Source organism: Physcomitrium patens, chromosome 2 (genome assembly GCF_059467195.1).
Source record: "Physcomitrium patens ecotype Gransden chromosome 2, ASM5946719v1, whole genome shotgun sequence".
In the NCBI taxonomy this organism is placed as follows: domain Eukaryota; kingdom Viridiplantae; phylum Streptophyta; class Bryopsida; order Funariales; family Funariaceae; genus Physcomitrium; species Physcomitrium patens.
In genome coordinates, this window is record NC_143411.1 from 21968156 (window position 1) to 21978591 (window position 10436).

The following is a 10436-nucleotide window of genomic DNA, read 5'->3' on the forward strand; positions in this document are numbered from 1 at the left end:
TCATGAAGATGCTTTAATTTTGAATAAAAGCCTTCACACTCATGAGAGCCACACACCAAGATCCATAGATGACTAGATTTGGAGCTTCGTAAGCCATAGCCAAAGTCTTTGTACTACGTAGACCTTATACTTTGCTCAAATCTACTAATAAATAAATCAAGCCTTAGAGCTAGGCTTTTTGTTGATTCAAAAGGGTACTTAGTCTTTGTAAACATGTCACAATGGTAAAGATTACTTCTACAACGCTGTTGAGTATAAGATAATTGCAGATCACTGCATACCTTTGCCACAAAAATCCGTTTAATTTTTTCATAGACGACTACTATATGTCCATGAATTTTAGGCATGTATAATTCATCTTCCAAATGTGATGGATATATATCTACTGTAAATATTACCTCAATAATATGAATAATTAGAAATAAATAAAAGTAGATTAATTTTATAATACCTTTAGAGAAGCTTCCTAGAAGCTTTTTAAATGATGTTTTGACTTTACATGTATTTATAATTGATTGATAGGCTAAAAACTTGGTCAACAAGCTAACTATGAAGTATCTATTTAAATAATTTTTTTTACAAATTAAGATACATATTATACAAAGTCAACACGTTTTTGGAGGTTCTATGGAACGCCAATATCAAAACTCCACTAAAAAAGCTTCCAGATTATCGAATATTAAATCTTTTATATGTCTATGAATTTTGAATCGTTTTTTTAAAAAAGATAAAAACCATGATAATGCTGAACCTAAAAGTATTATATCAATGAATCTAACTTGCGATCTTCGAGTTGGATAGCTTTGGAGTTGAAGTTCAATCATAAATTATATTTAATTAACAAATCCTCAAATTTGGATGTGGTGCCATTAAACTTCTCAGGTATTGTAATCCTTGATTCTCTTGTATTAAAAGAATATTCTACCACATGAGAAGGAACATGATTTGGTGCAGATGTTAAAGTAGCTCCAATCATCTTTATATCTTTGCTCCCTGCCATTTTTATTCTTCCTCATAGCGATAAATTAAGTTGATGCATTGCAAGCATTAATTCTCTCAAAGATTCTTGCATTTATACCATTGCACTCTTCATTTCTAGAAGCTTTGTTCCAATGTCTCATTTGATAAGTCAAAAAATAATGGCTCTTGATTTAAATCCATTGATTGTTACTTAATACCACAATTACAAAAACTACAAACAAGAATAGAAAGTAGAATACAATCTTTCGTGAATTGTATTTTTTTTATAGGAAAGGTTTGCTATCCTTCATCTTGATTTTGATGAATGTTGTTAATGAAAAGCCTCCATTGTCTTTCTTATATTTGCAAGTTTTTTTTTGCTGGCTCCTATGTGCGTTCACTAATAGCATATTTGCACCAATAGACAAGTTATTCCAACTTATTTTGGCACTGCATTGACTCTAAAACTCTTCTATTTTAAATTCTTTATTATTATCTACTTCTATAAGAAGAGGTGGGACTTATTTTCTTCTTGGTATATTTATAGTCTTGTATGATTCAAGAAGAGACATATGGTATACAAGATGGATTTTTATTGAGTCTAGTAGATATAATCAATAAGCAACTAGATTGATTTGTCTACAAATAAAAAAAGGTCAAAGCTTGCAGTAGTTTAACTTGTCTTAAGAACCAATAGTCTTGATATTATAATGAAGTAACTATACCTTGTCATCGACATTGAATTGTGGTTGTTCCTTTTAATAGACATTCGAGTTGATCTTTTGTCATTTTTGAGCTTCTTTTAATTGCACCTTCATTATAACATGTAGCTCTAATAAACGATTTACAAAATCTTTCATCACAAGATTATCAACTTTTAAAAAGTCAAAAGTATTAAGTCATAGATGGTAATTATAATTGATAAAAAAAAATATTTTTTGTATAGAAGAATGCATTGTATTATTATAAGCAAACTTTGCCAATGGCAATCAGGTTCTTCAATTGTCTTATTGATAATTAATGGTACATCTTAAGTATTATTCCAAAACTTTATTTACACACTTTATTTGTCCATTAGTTTGAGGATGAAAGGCCAAAGAAAGATTTATTTCTATCTTTAAAATCTTAAAAAGATTCTCTAAAAACTTGATACAAATTAAGTCCTCCTATCTAATATAATATCTTTTGGCAATCTATGATACCAATAGATATTGTCAAAAAAAAACTTAGTAATTTCTTCACATTTGATAGATTTTGTACATGGTAAAAAATGTGCCATTTTGATAAAAAAATCTACTATTAGAAATATAAAATTACACTAACTCGATATTAGATAATCCATAATAAAATCCATAGAAATAGAAGATCATGTTTGTTTTGAAATAGATAATGGCTGAAGAAGTCCATAAGGTCCATGACAAGGAGTTTTTAATCTTAAATAAATATCAGATAATTAAACAAAGTCTTTTATAGCCTTCCACATTTGTAGCTATTAAAAATCTTTGGATATTAGCCTCAAAGTCTTATTGAGTCCAAAATGTCTTCTTGCTAGAAAGTCATGACGTGCTTAAATAACACATAAATATGCTTCTTTTTCTGGAACATATAGGCACCTTTCAAAATAAAGTAGGTTGTTTTTGAACTCAAATTTGAAAGTATTACAAGACTTAGAAGAAGTATTCTTGATATCATGAACAAGAGAATCAAAGGACATATTTGATTGAATTTGCTTGAAAAAAGTTGAAATAACAATCAATGTTGATTTGACTACTTGAAGATGAAATTATTTTGGCTTCAATAAAATTATCTTTTATTGATTAAAAGCTACATTTCTTTCTTTTGGTGCAAGATAAGAATATCTAGAAAAGGCATTGAATAAACTTTATTATTATTTTAGCCAATAAGTGATATTGAATTCAAATCTTGACAAAGACATGTTCCAACGAGCCTGGCGATAATTTAAAATATGTATTGATATGAAATACTCAAGGTTCTTATGATCCATTGTCGTACTATAATTGCTTATAGTATGTAAAAAATAATTAGAACATATAATATATTCATAAGACTTAGTGTATGTTAGAATGGTTAATAGATTAATTTAAAGAGAGTGGATATAAAAAACTTTATTTTAAATTTTATCTATTTTGATTATAGAATTTTAAAAAATTATAGGACGTAAATATTTAGTATAAATCCTTGAGAGAAGATTAGAGCCTAAAGATAAAAATCTTAATTAGTAGGAGGCTTATTAGGAGGGATGAAAGGAAGACATGGATGGATGAAGGCAAGGAATGGAGATCTTCATTCCTATTGGTCAAAGGCCATGCCCAATGGACTTCAAGGAAGCTGCCCAAGGCTTTATTAGGAATTAAGGTTTTTTTTTTGAGGTCATTTGAGCTTTGAAAGCTAGGTTCAGCAAGTTTAGGCTTTTGGATACAGATTGGGTGCAAAATTTGTATGATTTGGAGTTCTTATGAAGGAATTATTGGCACTCAAAGTTAAGGTGTTAATTTCATACCTACTATCACTTTTTAATGCATAACATATAGAGAGCAACAAAAGATTGGTGACTAGGATTGGAGAGAATACTTTTTTGACTACATTTTTTATATATTATTTGATGAATTTAGAGTTTAGATAAAGAAGTTATAGAGGGTTGAAGTCATCACATCCAAATCAAAAGTAGTAAATAAGTGATTTTATTTATAGTAATGGTTAGAGCCATATCTTAAATTTTTGGATGAATGTTTGACTCAAACCTTTTGAAAAAGGTAGTTTATTGTGTTAAAAAGCTATACATATAATTTTTGTGGCATTTGAATGCTTAATTTGTGAGATATGAAGAAATTCTTATGCAGGTGTATAAAAACTAGGGTTTGAAGCTACTATTAGGATTTTGATGATATCTTAAGATTTGCAATAAATTTATAATTGAAATTTGGTGTGGTAGTTGTTAAAAGTACATCAGTACTTTATATAAAATTTGAGTGTGTTTGAATAGTTCGATTGAAAGATATGAATTTTTAATATTGGGAATAATATCCCATAAGGATATATAAGGATTTAGAATTTTTTTATCATATTTTGGGTGTTTTTGGAAACTTAAGACTTATATATTTGATATAATTGCTCCTAAAAATGTTATATATATATATATATATATATATATATATATATATATATAAACTTGAACTTTATATCTCAAGACTTGATTGAGCAATTAATGGTAGTTTGGAGCCCAGTGCTTTCTTGAGGCAAATTTTCTCTACTCCGACACTATATATACAGTGGCTAGAGTAGAAGCGCCTTCTAAATAATGACGTCATTCTTAAAAAAAATCCACACTTGTAAGAAGTTCTTTGTTGTGGATCTCATAGTTAATTTTGGCTATCAAAAATTTCTTGAAATAGAAAGCTACAAGGTAGAGCTTATCATCTTTTCATACTTGTGACAAAACAACATCAATAGCAAAATTTGATGCATCTATTTCTATAAAAAAATGTCATGAAAAAGTTGACGTTGTCATTATATAACAAAAGTAATAGGTGAAAGAGTGTAGAAATTATTATATTATAGAAGATCTTAATTCAAAATATTATAGCAAATTATCTTAGAAATATAGATAATAGTAAAAAATTTAGTAAAATCAAAAAGTATTAATATTTTTTTTTACAAAATGGGCTTCTATTTACTTTGTAGGACCATAAATAAGAAAAAAATAAAATTAGAAAATTAAATAATATAGGCATGTATAAGAAAAAATTAAAAGTAGATTTTACAAAATTTACCTGAAGAAGCTAAGAATTGAAATCTAGAGAGGACCAATTGTTAACTTGGATTGAAATTATACATGAGGTATAAAATTGCACACCTAAGGTGACTCCAAGGATCTTTTGTAAATCAAAAAAAGAAATTTGAAAGCAGACTTGATAAGATTTTTATGAGCTTTAATTTTGTGTGATTTGGATTTGTAATGACTTTGTAAGAGCTTTACAAAGTTAAGATTGTTTTTTGATGACTTGGGTTTTTGTGAAATAAAAAAAGATTGACGTTTTAAGCAATTTTAGGAGTTTTGTAGCAGATCTATAGGTGAAATTTTGTGGATTAATGGTTATATTTGTACTTAATATGTATTGTAAATTTTAGCTTGATTTAAAGGTTGAATTGAGAATTATTAAGATTTAAGTGGATCAAGGTCTCTAAAAGTAGAATTTTAGGATGTGATTTAGGATTTAAGATTTGATTAGGATTTGGTTAGGATTTGATTCATGATTTAGAATTTGATTAAGATTTAATTTAGAATTTAGGATTTAATTAGAGTTTAGTTTAGAATTTAGGATTTAATTAGGATTTAATTAGAATTTGATTTATGATTTAAGATTTATATCATTTGATTTATGATTTATCTAGGATTTGATATAAGATTTAGGATTTAATTAGGCTTTGGTTTAAGGTTTAGGGATTTAGTTAGGATTTGGTTAGGATTTGATTTAAGATCTAGGATTTTTCTAAGGTTTGATTTAGGATTTAGAGTTTAATTAGGATTTGATTTAAGGTTTAGGATTTAGAATTTAGTTAGGATACGGTTATGATTTGAGATTTGTCTAAGATTTTATTAGGAATTGATTTAGAGTTTAGGATTTATATAGGATTTGATTTAGAATTAAGAATTTAGTTGGGATTTGGCATAAGATTTGATTAAAGTCCATTAAGATTTTATATAGGATTAAAATAGGATTTAATTGAGATTTATTTAAGATATATTTGTGATTATTCTAATATTTCTTTAAAATTTCTTAAATATGATTTTAAGATTTATTGTGGATTTCTTTTGAACTCATTTAAGATTTCTTATTTTTTTATTTGTAATTTTTTTAAGGTTCTTTTGAATTTGATTTAAGCTTGATTAATATTATTATAATTTAATTAGACTTTATTTAGTATTCTATTAGAGTTAAGATTTTATTGTTATAATTTCTATTCTACCTTTTATAATAAGGTGCCCAATGCATTTTCAAGTAAGACTTCTCTTATTACAACAATGCAATATAATATTGATGCAAAAATAAATGCCAATTTTAAGGCTTTAAAAGATGCTTTAGCTTCTTTGCTCCAATCAAGTATGTCTTTTTATATAAGATGTGTAAGTGGAGTTGCAACTTGAAAAAAATTACTAATAAAGATCTAATAATAAATTAAAAAGTCCAAAATGTATTATACATCTCTTATTGTATACAGAATCTTTCAATCTATAATAGTTTGAATTTTCTTTGGATATATCATAAGTCATTTTTTAGAAATAATATATCCTAAGAAGAAATTATTGAGTAGTATGGAATACACATTTTTCTAACTTGACATAAAATTCTTCATTTCTAATTTTTTGTAACACATGACAAACATGAATTTCATACTCTTTTATATTCTTAAAATAGATGAAAATGTCATCTAAATAATTGGTGATAAAATCATTAGGAAAATTACAAAAAAATATCATTTATAAGATGTTAAAAAGTAGTTGGTACATTTGTGAGTCTAAAAGGCATGATATTATATTCAAAGTGCCCATACCTTATTCAAAATAAAGTCTTCTATTCATCTTGTTCTTTAATACATACCATGTTGTATGCTCCTCATAGATCTATTTTTGTATAGATCTTAGCTTGATTTAGTTGATTAAGAAGTCTAGATATCAAAGATAAAGGGTACTTATTTTTATTGGTAATCTTATTGAGTCCTTGATAATCTACACACATATGCAATGATCCATCTTTTTTCTTCATAAATAAGAAACTTTTCTAGCCATAATAAACTTGAAATGACTAGTGTCGTAATATGAGGTGTTTGACTTGAGAATGCATCGGGCACTTGGCTATGAAAGATTAAAGAAAAAGTGCAATAATAAGTTTTAAAAACTCTAATAGATTCTTAAACAAATTACAATTGAAGATTAGCAAGTATAATCAAACATTAATAAAATTCAATCAAAATTGCAAAAGAATTATGTAAGAAATTTAAAGTATTCCTAAATACCTTTTAAAGAAATCATAAAGAAATAACATAGAAATTCAAAAATATACTAAAATAAAAATCTTATTAAAATTTTAAAATAAAAACCTTAATTAAATCCTAATCAAATCCTAATCAAATCCTAAATAAATCATAATCAAATCTTAACAAATCCTAATGAAATCCTAATGAAATCCTAAACAAACCTTAACCAAATCTTTGTCAAATCCTAAACAAATCTTAACCAAATCCTAGTCAAATCCTAACAAATCTTAACCAAATCCTAATTAAATCCTAAATAAATTCTAGTCAAATCCTAAACAAATCCTTATCATACCTCAATCAAATCCTAAATAATCTTAAGTAATATCTATAGCAAATTTAAATCTCAATTATTAATGAATGAACTATTGATTTTAACTCAAATTTTTCATACCTCTTTAAAATTAAGTTGAAAACAAACAAAAGTTTTTTGAAGAAGATTGAACTCACAAAAAAGAAGATCAACCAAAAGATTTGTATGGATGTTAGCCTGCTTCCTTTTCCAATCTGAATATTGAATTTCTAGTGCCAATATCTCCTCATCAAGTGATTTGGATTTGGATGACTTCATCAAGTGAATACAAATCCAAATCACCTAAAACTAATGCTCATTGAAACTTTATCAAGTTTGCTTTCCTATTCCACTCTTTTATTTGCTAAAGAACTCTAGAATCGTCATCAATGCTTAGTTTTGTGCCTTGGGATATGATTTCAATCCTAATTCATAACTGGCCCTCTCTAGATATGAATATGTAGTTTTTCTAGATATTTTTTGCTAAAAACTATTCTTAAATTCTTTTCAAAGGTTTCTATATTATTTATTTTTTTCTATTTGTGGTCCTACAAAGTGAGTAGAAGCCTATTTTGTAAAAAGGTAGTATTAGCACCTTTAATTTTTGTATCACTTCACTATTATTTATTTTTCTAATATAATTTTTTACAATATAATTGAAATTACATCTTCAAAAATATGATATTATCTTCACCTTTTCACCTATTAGCCGTTTTACATCACAACATTGGATTAAAAAAATACTTAATAATATTAAAAATTATACAACTATTATAACCATTTATTGCTACATCTATAAGAAGTGTTTTTATGAATAATAGCTCTACAAGATAATGGACAACCATCTATGACTTCTATATGTACATGTTTAATTTTTTGTATTAACAATATTCTATGGCTTTTAACAAACTCTTTATCTAAAAAACAAGGTGAAGTTCTTGAATCTATCAAAGTAGAGGCTTTGTGATTATTAGGTCCTAAATATATATCTATAATAAAATAAAGAGAAGATTCTAAAGAAAAGATAGGACCTTCATTTGTATAAGATTTCAGTTGTTTGGTCTCTATTGTAGCTATATAAATTTGTTTTTTGACATTTTTTCATCTTTGATAGTTGTGCTCCTCATTATGTAGTTGCATCATTTCTTTGAATAATATTGAGCAATGTACTTAATTTTTCTATAATATAAACACAATCTTTTTTTATTAAGAATGAGTCTTTTCTTGTTTAGTAAGATATTTAAAGTGTACCGCATCAATTTATATATTTAAATTAAAAGGTTGTCAGTATTATCATTGAATTATATTAACATTGAGGTTTTCTTATACGATTCTTAAATTGAAACTCAAAAAGTTGATTGTCATATTTTACAATAAAGTCAATTGCTCAATTCAATGTTTGAGAATCAAGTAAGTTGACCATTAATTTCTTTAACTCATATTATAATCTATAGAAAAATTGGCTAATAAAGGTAGCAGTATTCTACTTGACATTAATCACTAGTTATCAAAATTGTAAGTTTATCAAAAATTAAAAAAAATAATAATTTAGAAGAAGGTAATTTGTAATTTCTAATATACTTATATTTTATTAAGAAAAAGAAATAATCCACTCTTAATCAAGAGAAGACAATGCTTTAATATTGTGAGTACATTTTTATCAATTTATCAAGGACAAGATCTTGATGAGAGCAAATAAAGAAGTGAGACTCTCTCGAAGAAATAGAAATATAAAAATATCTGTATCAAAAAGAAAACTAAAATGGCTATTGTGAAAAGACAAGGAAATTAGAGACTCTTGAATCTAAACCAAAAGCAAGAAAAGAATTGATAAGAATGAAGAAGGCTTCACTCTTGCTTCTACATATATCATCTACCTAAGATGATATGTGTAGCAACATTTTGTAGGACCTTCAAAAATATTTTAACTTTATATGACATGTGTCTTGACTTATAAGGTAAGTTTTTTATATGGACACCATATAGTTAGCTTGTTTCACAAGCTATCAATACATATAACATATGAAAAGCTTATTGAGTAAGTTTCTATCCTATCAATTAATTACAAATATATGTAAAGTCAACACAACATCTAAAAAGCTTTTAGAAAGCTTTTAGAAAGCTTATCTATAAGGTATTATGAAACTAATCTAATTTTACTTAATTCTATCTATTCATATCATTTAGATAATAATTATAATAGATATATATTTGTGACAATTATTTGGTTCATAATTTTGACAACTTATAATTAATATTAAGTAAGATGATGTTGTACTTGTTAGCCAATTTTTTTTTGGATTATAATATGAAGTAAAAAAAAATTCATGTTCAACTTACTTGATCCTCAAACATTTCATAGCAATTGAATTTGCTATGAAATGTAACAATCAACTTTTTGAATTTCAATTTGAGCATCATATAAGAATACCTCAACATTATTAAAATTCAATGACAATGCCAACGTTTTCTCAATAAATATATTTAAAAGTAGAAAATATGCAAGTTGATGTAGTAAGTTTCAAATTTCTTATTGAATAAAAAATGATTCATTGTTGTCAAGAAGGATTGTGCTTGTATTATAAAAAATCTAATGTCACGGCCATAATCAAATAAGCTAATAATTACATATAGAAATAGGTAGAAGTAAGTAAAAGTAGATAAAAGTAAGTTAATTCTATAATATTTAATATAGAAGCTTCCTAGAAACTTTCTAGACGTTGCTTTGACTTCATAGGTGTCTTTAATTGACTTTTTGGATTAGAAACGTGGTCAACAAGTTGGCCATGTGCCACACATGTTGTTAGCTTGAAGATCAAGTTAACTATGTGGCCCACACGTAGAAAAACTTGCCTTGTAAGTCAAGGCATGTGTCCTACAAAGTCAACACATATTGGAGGTCTTATAGAACGTCGCCACGTAGCCCCTAGTTAGATAGTATATATAGAGACAAGAGTGAAGGCTTCTTCACTCTTGTCAACTCCTTTCTTGCTTCTAGTCTAGTTTCAAGGGTCTCTAGTTTTCTTGTCTTTTGGAAATAGCCATTCTAGTTTCTCTTTCAATATATATTCTTATTTATATATATTTTGTTACTTCTTTTTGAGTGAAGGCTCACTTGTCTAAATTGTTT